This window comes from Mixophyes fleayi, chromosome 12 (genome assembly GCF_038048845.1).
Source record: "Mixophyes fleayi isolate aMixFle1 chromosome 12, aMixFle1.hap1, whole genome shotgun sequence".
NCBI classification, from domain to species: Eukaryota; Metazoa; Chordata; class Amphibia; order Anura; family Limnodynastidae; genus Mixophyes; species Mixophyes fleayi.
In genome coordinates, this window is record NC_134413.1 from 18,721,440 (window position 1) to 18,727,439 (window position 6,000).

Below are 6,000 nucleotides of genomic sequence, written 5' to 3' on the forward strand. Positions count from 1 at the left end.
ATAATATGCTGATAAATTTAAAGCAGTCTGCTAACCCTTAACACAAAATTAACTGGGAGACCGATTTGGGCACCCCACACGATGAGGACACATGGGTGTCAAAGTCCTCAATCTCAATTCTCATAAAGGAACATTGACTATAGATAGTATTTAGTTCCTAGTAGACTTCAAAGGATATTCGGCACCATGTTCCCATTATGCTGGAGAGGATGTGGTGAACTGGGTTCCTTTTACTACATTTGGTGGACTTGCCCTAAGATCGATACATTTTGGGATAAGATAATCACCCTTGTATCCAAAATAATTCTTACACCTATTACAAAAGATCCATAGTACTTTCTTCTGGATTTACCAATACAGGACTTCAGATAATGTGGCCACACAAACTCTTAATGCTGCTAGGTGCCTGGTCACATCATTACAAAAAACTAGATCCCCCCTCTTTGCAAAAGTTGCGTAATAAAATATGGCACTTAGCTTCTATGGGGAAAATATCTGCCTACTTGGGCAATAAGACTCATAAATTCACTCAGATTCGAAACCTATTTTAATATTACTCCTCAAGTCCCCAAAAATCTCCCTCGGTAACTGTTACTTGTTTGCCCTGACAATTACTGGATAAATTGTGATGATAATTTATCATCCACCCTGGGCTCGTTGTGGTTCCTGGAGTCAGCCTCAGTGTTCACCCCTTTCCCTTCTTAACACTCACTAAGGGCTAGATTTACTAAGCTGCGGGTTTGAAAAAGTGGGGATGTTGACTATAGCAACCAATCAGATTCTAGCTATCATTTATTTAGTACATTCTACAAAATGACAGCTAGAATCTGATTGGTTGCTATAGGCAACATCCCCACTTTTTCAAACCTGCAGCTTAGTAAACCTAGCCCTAAGTCTTTCTAACACGAACAGGCATGTACATAAGTTACTCATGCACACAAATACTACCTGCTGCAATTTTTCAGGCATATTGTAAATATTGGACACTCTTTAACAACATATGTAACTATAGAATCAGTCATTGCAGTCTACAGTTTGTTTGATCTACAGTCTACAGTTTCATACTCCCCAAAACGAAATTTCCAATTTACATTTGACCTCCTTCAATCTTCCCCTCTGAAAATCTTATCACTCGCACCTTCAGGACTTCTCCCATGCTGCACTTATTCTCTGGACAGCTCTCTCTTATGCCAGCAGACACTCAGAGTCTCTAAGCTTTAAAACGGTCCCTCAAAAGTAATTTTTTTCAAACATGTACATAACCTGAACAGAGCCGCAACTCGAACTTTTAGCATCTTTGACATGAAAGAAAACTGACACCTATGTTGCCCTCCTATTTAACCAAATGAATGTAGAATATTAATTTCCCAGCTCCCTGGGTGGTTGCCTCCTGGCATTGCCCTGGTTACAGCTCTGGACCCATTATAACTCACCGCTCTCACCTGATCTATCAGAACGTATCATACTCAGGGTCATAACAGGCATGGTAGCAGGAGGTGCGGCTGCTATGGCGCTGGCAGCTGTGAGAGGGGGGTATCTTCCCTGATAAAGCACCATGCAGCAGAGGGGCTACAGACAATTTCTTAACTCTTGACTGATGCTCCCTTCGGCGATCAGGACGTGGGTGCTGTCATAGTAACCAAAAGTACACGTGTGATTGGTTAACAGTGTAGGCTGCGGAACAGTTATGCCATTTGTTTTCACGTCCCAGCTGCATCATGTCTACATAATAGACATGAAAGGAGCATGAGCAAGTGCACTAAGTTAGTTAATGCCATTGCCAGCGGCATGTTGCAGTCATATGCTATTTCCTGTGAAATGATAATGGTTTCTGTATCGCTTCTCGGCCTTTTGGCTAAGATCAAGTGCAGTTTTGGAAAGCTGTACTTGGTCCTCTGGCCAGGGGGCTGGAAGGCAGCATTGAAAGCCCGGGGGGTATATTTACTATACTGCGGGTTTGAAAAAGTGGAGATATTGGCTATAGCAACCAATCAGATTCTAGGGCATATATTCATTAAGGATCTTAACTTAAGAAACTTCTTATTTCAGTCTCCTGGACAAAACCATGTTACAATGCAAGGGGTGAAAATTAGTTTTCTGTTTTGCACATAAGTTAAATACTGACTGTTTTTTCATGTAGTTGCATTAAGTAAAAATGGTTTCGTTTACATGTCAAAACCCGCGCGGATCTTTTCAATTTTTTAAATGTAGCGATAAAAAAAAACTACCGCTGAGAATTGAATCTGCCCCTTGTATTGCATTATGTTGGCTTTGAGGGATTATTTAGGGTCTTGTATAATGCTCCCAGAATTATTACGTTATAAAAGATTTGTGATCCCAAAATGATAATAGTGCCGTGGCTGACGATTTAGCTTTAATTATAAAGAACCCACTTATGTTCCTCCCTAATCTACTGAAGACAGTAGACACATTTGTGATGATCCTGGCCCTAAACATGGATTTGTTCAAAACAGAGGTGCTCAGGGTGAAGAGACCAAAACTCCTTTTTCTTATAATTATCACCTATTGTTTAAACCATTGGCCCACAATTTGATGGATAAAATGACAAAACATTTTACAACATTTATTGCACTTTTTTCATATACTGCCAGTCTTGGGTACCAAACAGCAGTTGTCTACTTTGAGACCACCCTAAATGCCTGAAGATAACTAATAATATTTTAAATAGGTGGCACAGATGGCATAAGTAATTCTATGGCATTGTGCCATAAAAAAGCTGTGTGCATCCCATGTAAATGCCCCCTCTCCTACCCTTTATTTCATTTAAATAAAGCCATCCCACAAAATAAAACCTTGCTTTGGCACTTCAGTAAACACAAAAGACTGCTTTAGTGCAACAGAAGGCAACTAATGTGCACTTGTGCGGGGGACGTCCTTAATCAAATGAACTCCTCCCATCAGACAGTACCAACTATTTCCCCCAAGCATGAGCCACCATCAGTGGCAGATCTGGGCAAAGCAAAGCTCCATAGCAAAGTTTGCATATGGGGACCGGTGTACCCCCACTGTATCACCCCCCCTTCCCCCCTTCCCACCCCTCAGCTCTGTTCTGAAGAGAAAACAGAGGGGCTCTTTTGAGCATGCATGGACGGCAGAGTGGTGGCTTGGGAGTTGATGTAGAGGTCATGGGGGGGGGGGGCTTGTGTTTGTGTGTGCGTGTGTGGGACAGCACAGTTCATTGCCTCAGTGCTCCATAGCAGCCGCATCCGCTGCACTCACAGTAGTTCCACCACTGGCCGCCATCTTGGTCTGGATAATCCACACACTTCTCTGTAAAATGAGATGCACTAGCAGGCACTTGACGTGACAAAGAGATTTTGTGACACATTTTTACACTTTTGGTTTTCATAAATGACCAATTATTATGTATGTTGTTTACTGGTAAAGATAAAAAACTAAAGAGATAATAAAAAAAAAAATAAAAGGCAAAAATGTCATGAATACAGAGAGTATCTAACAAGGCCACAGACGTTTCCTCTACAAACCATTCTGAACACGCACATTTCATTTCCACTCCAGACGTAATACCTGAGCAGCTCTCAGATAAGCTGGGGACTCGTCACGTCACTGTGGACAGATGGGAGAGTAGAGAACCAATTAAACAGCTGGAAAGGGAGCAGAGACATTAACATAAAATTAAACATCCATCTGATCTTAACAATGAAAGTTTTACGATTGGGACTTTTATAAGAAGCTGCATAAGGTTATCATTGTATGAATTAAGTGTTATAAATGTGATATCGTTAACCACATAGGACGCAGACCACATAAAGCTTTTTTCGCCGGCATTATTAACTTTCAGAAGTTTAAGCAAGCGTTTCAAAACAGAACTAGACATAGTCATGTATACAGTCACACTGCGAGATTTAAAAGACAATGCCACTTTCATAATATTTCTTTCGTTTAGAAGATACAGCACTACCTGGCTGACTGTAATCCTGGTTAGTTTGATTACCAAGGTAACATACACCAGCTATGCAGCCTTTGGGTTGTCTGACCTACCACATCTCACTTCAAACTTATTATGGAGGATTTGTCTCTGTTCCAGATACTATTTAATGGAATGAATGCACTTTACTGAGCTGTGTGTCTATAAACCTGATTGGACAGCACCCATTGCTCATTCAGCCAACTTTAAACACACATTGCATTAAGCAGTGTTTTTCTTCAAACCTCTACAAGGTGCAGCACGGTGGATTAGTGATGAGCACTTCTGCCTCACAGCGCTGGGGTCATGAGTTCGATTCCTAACTATGGCCTTATCTGTGTGGAGTTTGTATGTTCTCCCCGTGTTTGCGTGGGTTTCCTCCAGGTGCTCCAGTCTCCTCCCACACTCCAAAAATATACCAGTAGGTTAAGTGGCTGCTATCAAAATTGACCTTAGTGTGTGTGTGTGTGTGTGTGTGTGTGTGTGTGTGTGTGTTAGGGAATTTAGACTGTAAGCTCCAATGGGGCAGGGACTAATGTGAGTGAGTTCTCTGTACAGCGCTGCAGAGTTAGTGGCGCTATATAAATAACATGATGATGATGCTATCAAAATTGACCTTAGTGTCTGTGTGTGTTAGGGAATTTAGATTGTAAGCTCCTATGGGGCAGGGACTGATGTGAGCGAGTTCTCTGTACAGCGCTGCAGGGTTAGTGGTGCTATATAAATTCCCCAGCGCTGGGGAAGTAGCCTCCATCAGTGAAAGCAGGGTTTTCTCCAGAACTTGCTAGTTGGGGGTGACAAAAGTTCACTTTAAAAAAGAAAAAAATGAAGTGGACATCATTAAAAAAAATAAAAATACAAAAGGGGATATTTGGAGAACATGGGTATAATCTTGATGTTGAAATCCACAATACGTTATCAATTTCCTGTTTTAAAGATATAAATAAAATAAATAAAATACATCAGCTTGTTGTTGTGTGTTGGTATTCTCGTTCTTCTCTTCAACTAGTGTATACAGTTGCGCTGTGGCTCATCCAAATGGATTTGGCAAGTTAGAACGGTCTCTGTGCTTGTTGGGCTGCTCAGTAGTGTTTTACTGTCCTTTATTGTTTATTTGCTAAATATCTAAGTAGATACCGGCAACAAGGCGAGAGAACAAAGCCTTGCCCTTTTTGCAATTTTTGGTTACATCCAAAGGGTGTATCCCTTTTAACAGAAGGCTCAGAGGATGAGACTGCACGTTGATTTCTTATTTAAGCACTGTCATTGCTATGGTGCAGATCCCCTCGCTGCCTTACTGCAAAGGGAAATAATTCTAGCTGTGTGCAAAGATGTAGCTTGGACTGTGTAGCAAAGGATAGAAGTTTGTTATAAATTGCTAGGTCAACATAATATTGAAAGGGATCTGTCTTGGGGGATTACTTCCCAGCCTCACCACAGCTGACCAGCAGTGGATCCCAGGGGAAAGATGAACAGGCAGCAGCTTGACTGCACAGACCATAGATGGATGTGGAGCAGTTGCAGTCACAGATGCCTGGAGACTAGTGTTTGAGGAAATTGGACCTCACTAACAGTGGGAGTCACTGGAGTCATCAGTGCCTTAGTTTGCAATGATCCATCCATTATTTAAAGGTTCCTGTCCATCTAGTACCCTATATCTAGCATAGAGGTCTCCATACACCAGTGCCTAGAGCTGCTGAGAGCCGTACTAGAGGCAGCACAGTGGCCTAGTGGTTAGCACTTCTGCCTCACAGCACTGGGGTAATGAGTTCAATTCCCGACCATGGCCTTATCTGTGTGGAGTTTGTATGTTCTTCCCATGTTTGTGTGGGTTTCCTCTGGGTGCTCCGGTTTCCTCCCACTCTCCAAAAACATACTAGTAGGTTAATTGGCTGCTATCAAAATTGAACCTAGTCTCTCTGCCTGTGTGTGTATATGTGTATGTTAGGGAATTTAGACTGTAGACTTTCTCTGTCTGTCTGTATGTGTATGTTAGGGACTGTAGACTGTCTGTGTGTATGTTAGGGCATTTAGACTGTTCTCTCTTTCTA